The sequence below is a fragment of the Lissotriton vulgaris genome, chromosome 1_1 (genome assembly GCF_964263255.1).
Source record: "Lissotriton vulgaris chromosome 1_1, aLisVul1.2, whole genome shotgun sequence".
NCBI classification, from domain to species: Eukaryota; Metazoa; Chordata; class Amphibia; order Caudata; family Salamandridae; genus Lissotriton; species Lissotriton vulgaris.
Window position 1 is genome coordinate 885,429,922 of NC_141685.1, and position 14,397 is coordinate 885,444,318.

The following is a 14,397-nucleotide window of genomic DNA, read 5'->3' on the forward strand; positions in this document are numbered from 1 at the left end:
AGGTGGAGAAAGGTAGGTATTGTCCAAATTGTCAGCCCCCCCACTCAGGTGACACTGTGGTACAAGCTCGTCCCCAGGTGGACTACTCCACAATAGGTACTACAGGCCTGCCCTGAATTTCCAGGGTATTCGTGGGTGCATACAGGGTGGGCACTGATATAACGTGGGCGGTCCGGTTTTCAAGCCAGGCTAGTTATTTTCACAGGCCTCGTATAATTCTTACCATGGCGCACAATCCGGAGGGCCCTATCTCACCCCTGCCTGCAATTTTCTTGGGGTGGTCCAGCAGGTGGGGCAGCACTCCCGTCCAGCCCATCGACTACTATACACTGCTGGGTGTGCCTTATTTTTTCAATCTGGGCCTCCTGCAGCATTACTCCCAGGCCTGAGCTTCAGGGTGTCCTGCTCTGGGAAAGGGCGCAGCCAATATGGGTTAATGCAGCCTCCAGGCTCCAGGAGGGAGGAAGAGAGAGGCGGTCTAGGTAGTCCGCGTAACGGCCACCGCCAGCGATTGTCGCAGCAAGTGCTGCCTTACCCGCTGCGAACGCCTCCCGGGCTGTGATAACCAGCACCGCTGGCCCTCATCGGATGCTCGGGGACAACCCCCCAGGTCCATCTGTCTCCCAGTCAGCCAGTCAACAAGCTTCAGTGCAGCAGGCCAGATCCCAAGTTTAATGCCATCCGTGGCCCTGGCTGAGGGCTGCAGTATCTTCTCGCTGCATCCCACTTCCTCAATGCCGGTGGTGCAGGTCAGCAGAATTGAACCTCAATTGAGCAGGCACGTAGGGCCCCAACAGGATACAAAGGTCTTGCTGCAGGCCGTTCCTCAGGCAACAGTGGTTAAGTCAGCCACGTCCCCGTGAGCTTCGGCACAGCCACCACCGCAAGGCTGCTCACCGCCACGCCTCCTCTGGCCATGTCCGCGGGCCCAACCTTGCTAGGGCCGCTCCTCGGCAAATTCACCGTCTTTCTGCAGGCAACAACGGACCGGACCCTCGGACCACCCAAACCTCCTGGCAGGACATCTGAACACCCTCAGGAGCCGTCCTCAATGTGCATGTAGGCCTGCGGCCTGCCGGGAGAAGTCTATGCCCCTTGTTACGGTCTTTTACTCCTCAGACGAGCTGAAATGTACCCCCATGTCGCTAGGGTAGTACTGGTATGCTTCAGTGTGGTCAGGATCAATCTTTTATGAAGATTATGCCGGATTGTTGACCCGGTCCCAGAGCTCGTCGCTTAGGTAACCGGCATTTTCGGCTGCTACGCCCCCCAAGTATCGATCATTGGTATATGTCCCGAATGCACTTCTTTGGCTGAACTCTATTGCTCATTTTCCTTGCACACTCTCAGATCATGCTCCCGTAGTGATCCCATTCCACTTACCTGTATCTGTCCCCGCGTTTCCCGCTAATGTGGATGCAGTTTTTCGCTCTGAGGTCCGAGATGCCATTGTCAAATTCTTGATAGGTCGAAGTTTTTACATGACTTTCATGACCTAGCTCAGCGTGAGGTCCCATATTTGGGAAAATATTCTCGGGTGCGTTGATATGGAGAGGGCAAGCAACCAGGGTGCACTTACTTCGGCCCCCACACCATGCTATATACGCAACAAACCTGTGTCGTACAATTAGCACGGAAATTACTGATGCAGCTGCTATCTCACAGAATTCACTGACTGTTACAAGTCGCTTTACACAGTCCGCCTGAGTGCCGGCGAGGAAGCGCTAGCTGATTATCTGTCTGAATTCGACATGGTGTGGCTCGAGACTGGCCAACAGCAGTTTTTTATCCTCCCCAATCACGAGAGAGGAGATCTCCCAGGCTATTGAGGATTTAGGTGGCTGCAAGGTACCAGGCTTAGACGATTTTACCAGACATTTTTTTTTAAGGCCTACTAACAGTTGCTGACCCCGCATCTACTAGAAATATATACAGAGTCGCTCGAGAGAGGCCGTCTACCCCCCACGTTGTGCAAAACGGTTATTATGATCCAGCTCAAACCCAATAAACCAGCCTACCACTGTTCTTCATATCAGCCATTATCTTTCCTCAATTTCAATACTAAAACATTGGCCAACGTCTTAGCTACCCTCCTGTCCGTGCTGATGAATTGCATCATCTCACCAATGCAGTCCGGCTTTGTACCACACTGCTGTACTTCTATTAACCTCCACACCTTCTTTGTAGTAATTACCCGAATTTCCCCTACTGTCCCCTTGGTGGTCGCTTTGTTAGATGCAGAAAAAGTATTGGACTCCTTTGAACGGCCCTTTTTGCACGCTACTCTGGCAAAGTTGGAAATCCCAATAGATTTTGCAAGCTATTACGGCTGTTCTATCAAGATCCAGTGGCTCAATTGAGCTTGAACAGAGCACTCAAAGACCCCTTTTTCCTTTGACAAGGGGCACTCGGCAGGAGTGCCAGCTTTCCCCCTTTATGTTTATTATTGCCATGGACCCACTGGCCCGCCATCTTCAAGACAGTAACTTCCACAGAGGCCTCAGATTCTCCTACGGGACATTGGTAGCTTCCCTCGATGCGGATGACATATTATTGTCTGTATGTGTACCGAAAACTAATTTACCTCCTTTAGTGCGTGAGTTTCAGCGGTTCGGAGTGTTCTCTGGGTTGGACATTGAAAAAAACGTAAACAAATTTGAGTTGTTTCCACGCACGGACCCCACGGTACTGTGCGATCTCGACTTCCCCTGCTTCAACAAAATATCTGGGCATCCACATACTCAAGAACTGTTCAGAGGTGAGTCACCATAATTATGGGCCCGCTTTAACTAAACTTAAGGCACAGGTAGAAAGATGGATCAAGCTCCCATCCGGCATGTCTGGTCACATAGCATTTATTAAAATGTTAGTACTGCCCCGCTTTCTCTTTTTTAAAAAAAATATTCCCTTTGTCCTTACAGGAATTTTTTTTGCCTCTCTGCGTGGACTACTCATTCGATTAATATCGGCTCTCTCTCGGCAGCGTATTCGCTGAGAGATCCTTACACTCCCCTATGAAAAAGGTGGGTTTGGTGTACCGCACTTTAATCTTTGTTTTTACATAGCCCAAGCACACTACGCATTCTACTGGTATCATCCCGACGCTCGCCTGCCATTTCTCAAACTTGAACGTGTACAGCTACCACATCTCCAACTCAACACTGTTCTGCCCCGAAAACTACCGCGTGATCCCCGCGCCATTCAAACACTAGCCATCACTAGCTGGGTGTGGTTTATACTCCTGCGATATCTAGGAGGGGACTTTCTATATTCCTATTTCATCCCTCTTCAGGGTAACACTTGGCTTCCACTTACTCTCGAGTTGTAGGCGACCTGTTTTCAAGAGGGAGCTCTTAAGGCCAGCTCTGCGATGGCGAACACCGATTGACAGTCGATCATAGACAGATACATTCCATCATCTGCACAGTACACTTCGGCAGTTTTAACCAGCCTGCCCGTCCGAACCCAGGGATTTTGCTCCACTTACCTTACTGATTACGTCCTTGGAGAACAGCACCTTAGTTTCTAAACTATACCATGTTTCTATTAGATTGAAGCCTACAGGGATGGATAGGGCCCGGGTGGCTTGGGAGCATGATTTGGGCGTTTCACTTTCAGATACAGTTTGGTATTACTGCTGAATGCAAACTAAGCTTGTGTCGGGGAATCATATACTTAAATGTTACACTATAAATATCCACATAGCGCTTACACCACCCCTGCTGCATTGGCAAAATTAGACCCTACTAGATCACATCAATGCATGAAGTGTCAAGCCAACTATGCAGACTTTTCCCATTTGACATGGACATGTGAGTCAATAGCCACCTTTTGGAGGGCTATTTTTCTACTTTGTCACTTATGATAGTGCAGCCACTTTCACCTGCCCCCCTATTAGCGTTCGGGCGATACATGGCTTTACTGCTATAGCCCTACTTTTAGCCAAGACAGGTCTAGCTACATTGGGGAATGGGAGGTCAGGAATTCCTTTTCCATAGGCCATGAGGGCCATATCATTATACCAAAGGGTCATACAGACTGTGAAAAAAGGATATGCAGTACCGTTCCAGCAGTCTCCTCCCCAAATTCACCATTTTCGCTTGGACCTCTTGCAGTAACACCTTCACCTACTTCATCAAGAAGTAGCAGCCTTTCTTCAGAATGGAGCTGTTGGTGCCAGAGCAGGATACTGGACAAGAATGCTACTCGCTGTACTTTCTTGTTCCAAAGAAGGATATCTGTATCACTTCTGACCCGGGACCTCACGGTCTTGAACTTTTTCCCGCACAAGGAAACGTTCAAGATGCTATCCTTTGCTCAAGCTCTTTTGACTCTTGAAACTGGAGACTGAATGGCGTCTCTAGACTTTCAGGATGCGTATTTCCATATACTGATCTTTAAGTCCCACAGGAAACAGCTGTGGTGTGCAGTGAGTCGGATTTACTATCAATCTGTTTTTCCTCATTTTGGCCACAAATCAGCACCACAAATCTTTGCATTGGTGGCAGCCCATCTCAGAAGGTTGGGGATTCCGGTTTTTCCTGACCTGGACGACTGACATATGAAGTCCAGGACTCTGGCGATGGCATGGTCACACCGGCAGCCAACTGTTTCCTTGCTGCTAGACCTGCGTTTTCCGATGAATGTGCCCAAATCTCCATTAGAGTCCCTCTGAGCGTGTCCTATTCATAGGAGCAGTACTGAATATGACCTACAGCTGAGCCTCCCCTTCTGGGCAAAGGATACAGGACATTCCTGTGTGGCTCCTGCACTTTCAGTAAAGTGCTCAGATTCCCAGCATGTGTATTGTTCGCCTGCTTGGTCTGCTAGCTTCCTTCATTCTCCTAGTGACACACATGGTGGCATATGAGGGCTCTTCAGTGGTGTCTCCTCAGGTATTGGTTTCAGCATGAGGGAGACCCAAAGGACTCCACTGTGGTCTCAGGGGACACTGCAACAGAGCTTGTCTGGTGGGGTGTGGAGAACCTTTCAGGAGGGATGTCCTTCCAACACCCTCCAGCTGTGGCAACGATAGTGATTAAAGCCTCCATTCTAGAGTGGGGGGGGGGGGTCATTTGTTGGAGCTGGAGATTACATGCCTCTACTCCCAAGAACAGGTTTCTATGCCAATCTGCTCCATCTGAGGACATTGCGACTAGCACCCAAGCCATTCCTCACTTTCCATTCATGACTGGTCACCCCAGTTATGACAGTCAATATGACTGATTTGGTATTCCAACAAGCTGGGGTGTGGGGGGGGGGGAAGGGTCTGGTCCACAAGCATGGAATGTGGTTCATGGACAATCGCCTGGCGTGCTTGCTTAACATCACAGCCGATTATCTGGGTGTGTCATCTTGCTGACCACAAGTGGTGTCTCAGAAGTTGTGAAGAGCATCTTCAATCAATGGGGCCCCCCCACATGGATCAATTTGCCACTCATTCCAATTCACGTTGCCTGAGGTTCTCGGCCCTCCAGGATGGGAGGACGTGATTTGGTTTAAGTGGAGCTTTCTCTTCACTATGTATTTCCTCCCATACCATTGATTGTTCAGGTTCTGAGAAAGATCCGCAAAGAACAGGCCCAAGTGATCCGCCAAGATTGGGTCCCAATGATCTTAGCAACTGAGAAATGTGTGGCACGCACACCTTTTGCACCTCTCCCTGAGTCCAGTAGTCCCCTGCTCAATCTTCCTCTCAGTGTGGATCGTCGCTCCTAATAGGTATGGTAGATCCACCATACAAATCTACAGAGCCTGTACCTTCATGCATAAAGATTGAGAGGGGACACACAACTGTCCTTCCAGTTGCCCGATGAAGTGGTGGATGTGATCTTATCTGCCGGTCATTCCTCCACCAAATCGATTTACAATCGGAGGTGGCACAGGTTTATCACTTGGTTCACAGATCACCAGAATGACCCCCTTTAAAGCGCCGATATGAGACATTCACAAGTTTGTGTCTTTGGCTTACAAAGACTGCTGTGGGTTCAGTGAAGGGGTATCTAGCAGCCCTTTTGACTTTGCTTTGTGTCCCGGATCAACTGTCCCTTTTCCAAGTCTCCCACTGTAGTAGGTATCTTGAAAGGTATGAGTAACAAGTTTCCTCCCACTCGCTTTGTGATGCTGGGGTGGGATTTACACCTGTTTTTTTACTTTTTTGATGACAGTCTGTTTGAGCCCTTACATAGTTGTTCTTTAAGACATTTTATCCGTAAGACGTTTTTCTTAGTGGCCACTACTTCACGCAGGCATGTCGGTGCGTTGCATGCACTGATCGTCCAACTTCCTTTCACCACTTTTTACCCCAATTTGTTCCTAAGAACCAGAGCTGCTTTTCTCCCAAAGGTGGTAAAGCCTTTCTATTTGGGTCAATCAACCACTTGTCCTTCCTTCTTTCCTCACCTCACCCTATAAAAAGAGGAGAAGAGGCAGCACAGATCCAAAAATAGCAGTGAGCTTTTACATCGACTGCGCAAAGGATTTCAATGAGGAAGACCAGCTCTGCAAGGGCTTTGACAGGCATTACTTCTGGATTTGGAGGTGAGGAAAACTGGGAATTTCTTGCTTAGGAATCCCTTCAACAGGTGAAAAATCTGCAGGCAGAAGTATCTATCAGAAGAAAAAGTTACTTACCTTGGGTAATTATATCTTTAGTGATTCTCTATCTACCTGCATATTTCTCACTGATACCGTCCACCTCCCCATCCATCTGATAGATGCTTATGGGCCAAAATAATAAGGTTCCAAGTTTCTGTGATGCACTACATCTCCTATTTGATATCATTTGTATCCTACTGCTTCGGCAGCATGAAAAAAAACTGATGGGAAACAGATGTCAGAACGACGACAGGAGGACCTTTTGGGATCAGCAACATCACAGGGACACCACTTCCAATGTCAAATTGAGTCAGCACCTCCCTCTGTCGAGTTAGAGCTATGGAGAAACGTTTTCCGAACCAGTCTGGCGCCTTGAGTAGTATTAAAGAGGTGAGGAATCTTCAGATAGATACAATTTCTTGTGCGAGTTCTGAGCAAACCACTGAGGGTTCTTGCCCCTTTGTGCTCTATCCAAATAAAGGCTTCAGACAGTATTATACTATCCACACATGAATGTCAGCACATAACACCACGCCCCTGAGTGCGCAGACACATCAGTGGTTACAGTTGAAGTTTCTTTTAATGTTGTATCCAAACTCAGAGGAAGGGTTAGTTGCATTAGAGCGGGAGGGGCTTATTCTCAAAGAAACAATAATTCATGTATTTGAAAAAAAAGTAGCATTTTGTAGCAATTACTTTCCTGTTAGAAAAAGGGAAATCACCCACTCGGAGAAGATGGAATTCTTCGATTCTTCACAGACATTTCAAAATGAGAACAGGTTCATCTTCTCAGGAAAGAATCTACTGTTTGTAGGAATCTAGAACACTACTCTTCGATATGGGATTCATTAAAATCTATGACTTGTCACATTTCTTCCATTAAGTGGGATGCATTTAAGACCCATGTTTTTACTTTTTATTAGAGATATTAAGATGTGTCAAATTAAATGCCCCTGATAAAGATTAGTCTTGTAATGCATAGGAGCCACCAAAGGAGTTGAGAGAACTCTATGGAATATACTGTAACCAAACTAAAGACTAGAAAATGTGCAATGCACTTTACTAATCGAATACAATATTTTCAACTAATTTTAAGTACATATTTTGTCAATATTATATTAGGTGCCACCAGGGAATTAGAGGTCAGTTTGGCATCTCAGCAGTGCTCTTATAGACTCTCAAACCATCTCCATTAAGCAATTTCCCCACAACCTCTTAAGAGAACTTCAGAAATTTAAAGGCCTCATGGGAGATGTCAAACTTTCTTAGGGAACTGTGCGAGGAGTTGTCTGTGGCATTCCCAGTAAACTTTCTGAAAGACCACACAATTATAGAAAAATCCAAAAGGAATGTGTCACAATCTGATGACCATACTTCTGCAGGTTAATGGTTGGAGAATTTCAGGGGGGTGAGGCTATCTTTGTTTTTGTCACAGAGGGCTTCGGACCTTGTTCTTGCCTTTTGGACTAAAGTAGCAGGAAAAGGTCTTAACACACACACCAGGGTTTTTCTTTAACCTCCAGTGGAAGTACCTAACTTTTTATGCTCTTGGTTTAAAAATAGTTTTCCAATAACAGGACAATTAGTTCTTATAGATCGGCTATAACTGAAGTCATGCTCTTTATCAGGTACATCCCTAGGAAAGGATTCTTTGAGGGTAGATTGGTCTGGTCTATGGGGTGTTAACCAATTCCCATCTTTATTTTTTAGTTGACTTTTCAATTATTTCCTTAAGCACGTTTCTACTAAACTAGTTATGCTCTTTTATCGGATATTGCTTCCAGTGCAATATTTTAACTGGAACTATTACTCCAAACTTCTTCCAATGTGGTCCAAATTCTCAAAACTTGCAAATAAAATTAACCTACAATTCTGTCCGGTGGTTTACATCGTTTCCTGCCAGTTGTTAATGTATTTATCCTTCCTATTTATGAGATATTGCAATTAGGAAAATTAAAAGTATTAAACCTAATATTGTTAAAGGTTAAAGAAATAAATTAGCAGATTTACAGTTGCCAGTGTGAAACTTAAATGCTTCTTTGGCTTATGTTTTTACTTGATATTTTTCAACAGTTAAAAGATTGCTATGTTTTTAAGTTTCTATGTTTGGTATCTCAAAGTAATTACAACCAAGTAAATGCAGATGTTTCACATAATCGCAGCTAGATCAGCGTTTGCCTATTTTCACCAACTTAAGGATGTTCCTTTGTGGTCTCGGAGCAGCCCAAGTATGAAACTTTACTATTTTCCTCGAAAGATCTTTTTTTCCCCTTTTTTTGTTGCACCAGTTATTGAAAAGCCTATATTTTTGTTCACAGAGTAGTTGGACACTGAACATAGTGTGTTCAGAATGTATGGTGTATTGTGTTCTAACGGTTCTTGTTCACCTCTTTCTTGATTATGTCAAGTCAGACTCTCTAGTGCGAGTTACAAAAAAAAGGTTTTGCAAACATAATGAGCCTTGGCTTTTTAAATAAATTCGTGATTTTGCAGTCTCCAATGAACTTAAAATCACCACGCTCAATGTTAGGTCATCTGTATTCTAGTAGGCAAGGACTTGCAGTGCTTCCAGGTGACAAGCGCAGAAGGATCACTTAAGCCCCTTCGTGTGAGATGTTACCTATAGCTCTTAGGAAACTTCTTCTAGAAGCACTAACCACCACTAAAGCCTGTCTATATTTTCCATTGCTAGCGGGATCTTAGGACATAGCATCCTCTATTGACTTCACAATGCGTCCGCTGCTGAAAACAGCAACAGCATACACCAACCTCTGGTGATAAACTCACAGTGCATAATGGCCATTCATGATGGTGCCAAAGCACTCACTGGCAACTCCTGATAATGTAACAGTGCTCTTGTGATATGCAGATGTCCGAGGATGACAAGCTGCCCACTACAGATGCCACTTAGGCACACAGACGCTACTGCTGAAATCCTGGGAAACAGTCTACTGTTGATATAATAGTACACCGTGAACTGGAGACATCATAGTGCATATGACTAGAACTGGGCGTTGTTGGCGGAGTACCGAAAAGTGACAAAAATACTCTGCGAGGTTCCTTAAGCACCGTAGTGCAGCCTGAACCGCCACTCGCACTGATCTTCCTGCCGCTCAGGTAGTAATTATACAGGAGCGGCAGCTCACGCTCATCAGCTTAGCGTCGGCAAGCCCGAGCGGTGCAAAAAGTCCACTGTGTTACGCGGAGTGGAGTTTTCTGCACTCCGCGAGCTCCACAGAGCACGGAGTGCAGAAAACTCTGCAAACTCCACCAACGTAGTGGAGTTCACCACCCAGACCTACATATGACCAATGACTATAACTTCACAGCACACATTTGGCCACTGCGGTCAACAACACAGGGCACTACTTATAAGATCCTAAGATACTGCTGAGTACTTCTTAGGACAGTGTCCATTGCTGATGACATCAAATCGCACACTGTCTGCTGTCAATATCGTATCATGTTCGGTCCACTATTGATAAATGGTAATACAATCATCGCACACTACTGCCATCGCCACCTAGAATAGATTTCAATTCCACTTCAACCAAGCAATTCCCATTTACATGGAAACGTCACATTTTAAAAGGTAATAATGAATGTTTGAAACAAAAGTATTTGCATTTAAAATAAACAATTCCTACTGAAGTGCACAGAATGCATTGTTAAAAGCCAGGGTTCCCACTAGAAGCACAGTCCTTTCAGTTCGAAGCACAGAACATCAACTTGAAAGTGCAACTGCCTACCTTGTAAAAACACAAAAATCATGAAAAACACAATTTTCTCCAAATCAGAGCCTACTTTCTAAATCTGCAATATCCGAATACCATGATTGTCTAGCTTAGCAAGCAGGAGCCTGGGAGAAAGAGGCCAGGGGAGACAACTCTAGAAAGCCCTGCACTACTTTACCACACTGAAGAAGAAAAGCACTAGACAACAATGGCCTGTAGGAAGTCATTAGAGAAACCAATCATCGAGTTATTCCACTGAAGAGAAGTAGACTACCTCTTTTCACATACCTGCCCCCCTCTAACCTAAGACGGGGGGAAACAACACAACAAATTGCCGGGCTTTAGAGAATAACAGATAAACAGACCCACACTTCTTTCTATCTGTCATACACACCTCAATTCACATGTAGTCACACCTCACAAACAGACCAATATACACTCTCATACACATAGACCCACCTCCCTTAAGCACATGTACAAACTGCAAATAAGGCCCACTTCTCACAGACCCCTAATTCATATATATCCAGATCAAAGTCAAACTTCCACTTCAAACACTACAGGAGGATCGGACAAGGGTGACATATCTTAAGCATACACAAGTGTAAAACAGGCATATCAACATGCGGACTCACATGCCATATACAAATCAGGATGCCAAATCATCTGCCCCAAGTAGGAATTAGGATATATATATATTTAATTGGCATGGGTCTGTATGCACGTCTGTGTGATATATATATTTATCCAACAGAAACCCAATCCAGTCAAGAAAAGGAGATCCGGGCCACTTGGAATTGCAAAGCGTGTTTTATTCAATGGCCATTGAATAAAACACGCTTTGCAATTCCAAGTGGCCCGGATCTCCTTTTCTTGACTGGATTGGGTTTCTGTTGGATATATTGGGATTCGCTATCCCATCCGAGGCCCGCCTTTGACAAGCGGCAGGGGTCTACAGCGACTCGTGTGGTTGGATATATATATATATATATATATATATATATATATATATATATATATATATATATATACACACATACACATACATACACACACACATGCCACAACGACGTACATACAGACCAATGCCAGCTGGGCCCCGTACTAATATGGCATGTACTACAAAACACAAAAGTAACCTCATACATAGGATCAGGCCTCACATATACACCAACACGTCACACACAATGTCACCCCATGCAGTTTACTTGCAGACTCAAGTGTCATGCATGTAGACCAACATTTAAGGCAAGCAGATCCTTTTGTACTGTATTTAGCCCCATCCAGAGAAACTTACCTTGTGTAAAGAGCCACATGTCCTTCCAACATGAAACCTACATATCCAAACCACAGACCCAATGAACTCCCATGATGGTGAACGTGTCCAACAGGCAACCCCTCACATACCCACCTAAAACACAAAGTTAAGTGCCACGCATGCATCCAAAGATGCAAATCAATATGCCACATAAGCACAGAAAAACATCACACGTGTGAAGAACTATGTGCAACACACACAAACCCAAGTGTCAGGCAGACCCATATGACACACAGACCACTGTGCATATGTATGCTGGCATAACAGACCCACATGCCATTCATACAGATCCGAAACCCACACATGCAGATCACACATGCCACATACACAGATCCGCATACCGCACACCACATACTAGATAGATAAAACTTCACATACATTCCATATTGCACACCAACTCAGGTGTCAAAGAGATGCAAAAGCCACAAAGACCCACATACCGAAACATGTAGACTCATAAGTCAAACACGCATACCTACATCTCATATAGATCTATGCCAAACACACAAATACGCTCACATAAAAACCAGTGTGCTTTACACTTACACGGTAAACGCAGAGACCAACATATCACAAAGGGAGAATCATATGTACATCTCTTTCACCCATGGACACATACCGGAATGTCATTCACAATGAGACAAAGACCACAAGACAGGTAAACCGTGATATGTATACCAGCATATTAATTTAAAACGTCACAGCCAATAGAGCACAGATATTAATCCCAACAAAACTATTGCGACATGGTCAATGACGTTGAAACCACAATACAAGCAGGCCTATGTCAGCTACACTTGTAGACCATTTAGACCCATGTATTATGCAATGTCACAGGAGGATAATGTAATAGAACACCTATTTGGACCACTCTAGCATGGACAGCAAGTCACACACAAAATCCTGCGTCCTAAAGAAGCGTGCATGTAATACAGTAGCAGACGTGTGTCATATATATAGGCAGAACATACAAAAGGCTTGTCAAATATGCTGACACATATGCCACAAACAGGGCTAAGACCCACCCACGAGGACCCATATGCCATACACTTGAAAACCACAAACCAGAAGTAAATCCATATGATACGTGTCCCCAGGACTACGAAACATATCAGCATCATGTACCATACACTTGTGCATCACTAACTCAATACCACATATGCTATATACTGAGACCCAAATGCCACATGTGGTAAGAATCTCAGACCAGGGGCTGATAGATCCTTGGGCCACCCATTCACAGAACCATGAGTCGCACATCTGCAAACAGGCCACATACTGCAGCCCAAAGGTTCTGCAAACACCCCAGTTCCAAGTGCCCCACACAAGACGCACACCATGTGTCACGAGCATAGTAGCCCATGTGCCACCTAAATGAAGACTCATGTGCCACACACAAGCATAGCCACTTACCACACACACTAAGACCTCAGGACCACAGGCACAGATATAGACCCTTGTGCCACCTATGTGGACACACTAGCATCACGCACAATCCGAGCCACTTGGCCCACGAATACAGATATCTTTGTCACATAGACAGAAGCAAAAATGCACAGACCCATCTGTTTCATGGGCATATCTATCTTATCCATGAGCACATCGTGTGTTTCCCACTGATATTCAATTACCACAGATAGTGACCTACTCAGGAGTATATGTATGCACCTCCATGTGTCACAGATTTGAATCTCAAACAGATCCACACACCCGCTTCACACACCCATTATTACACAATCACATATTGCAGAGATAGGAGTCTCTCATCTACCCAAATCTTGCAGACTATCTCAATAATATTCTGCACTCTCAAAGACCCGTACACCACACACATACAGACTCACATAGCACACATGTAACTAACTCAACCCCCATGTTTCATGCGCAGGCCGACGCTACATTTCATTCAAAGGCAGACGCCACATTCAATACACAGACAACACCACATTTAATACAGAGGTCAACTTCACATTTAATACACCTGTAGATCCTACATTTCATAAACAAGCAGACACCACATTTTGCGGCGACAGACCTGTAATAGAAACTCAGAACAATGCTTCACCTGCATACAGACCCACATGCCACACCTGCACATTTCAGCACCACAGATTTGCAGATAAGCTTACACCCCACAGTCAGACACTAAAACCTCATGTCAGGAAAGCATGCCGTCCCACATGCATTCTACGCATCTGAGAACGAGGGGTGGGTGCAATGTTTCATTCTGCCTGCAGAATTTGGTGACTCCTGGTTACTCTTATAACACGGAGTTCCAGAAAAGTTTCGCCAATCGCTGCTTGGCAGAATTTTTCCCCCCTCGAGGCTCCAGAAATGCGAGCTAGCCAGAGCAATGTTGGCATCCTCAAGTGCAAAGAGTCACTGGTGGTCGTGGTCAAAGGCCGCTTCTCAAGTAGATTTGCTGCTACTAGAGTATATTTTCTGCTCTAGCAGCAGCAAAAATCAGCTGGAATGGCCCTATGCTCTTGCGCAGCCCATGCTGCAGTTCGTGCTGATTTTCAGCGCTGCTTGTACTACCGTCGCTAAATTACACTGAGAGCAGTGCGACCTGTATATATTCAGTGTATTGACGGAACTCAGCAGAATAAACTTTATGCAACTCCACGGAATTCCGTGGAGTCAAATACCACAATTTCTGCCTATCCCTAGTAAGAACCACTTACCACAGGAGCGTGGCCTGACAACCTATTGTCCCCGCATCAGCAGGGTTACGCTGCAGTCGCCGCT

General features: G+C 45.2%; 1 protein-coding gene across 2 annotated transcripts in view; it reads right to left on the reverse strand.

Annotated features, from left to right (window-relative positions):
• TCF20 (transcription factor 20) overlaps nt 1–14,397 on the reverse strand; it is a 230,747-nt gene that overhangs the window by 193,533 nt on the left and 22,817 nt on the right. The gene's annotated exons all lie outside the window — the stretch shown is intronic.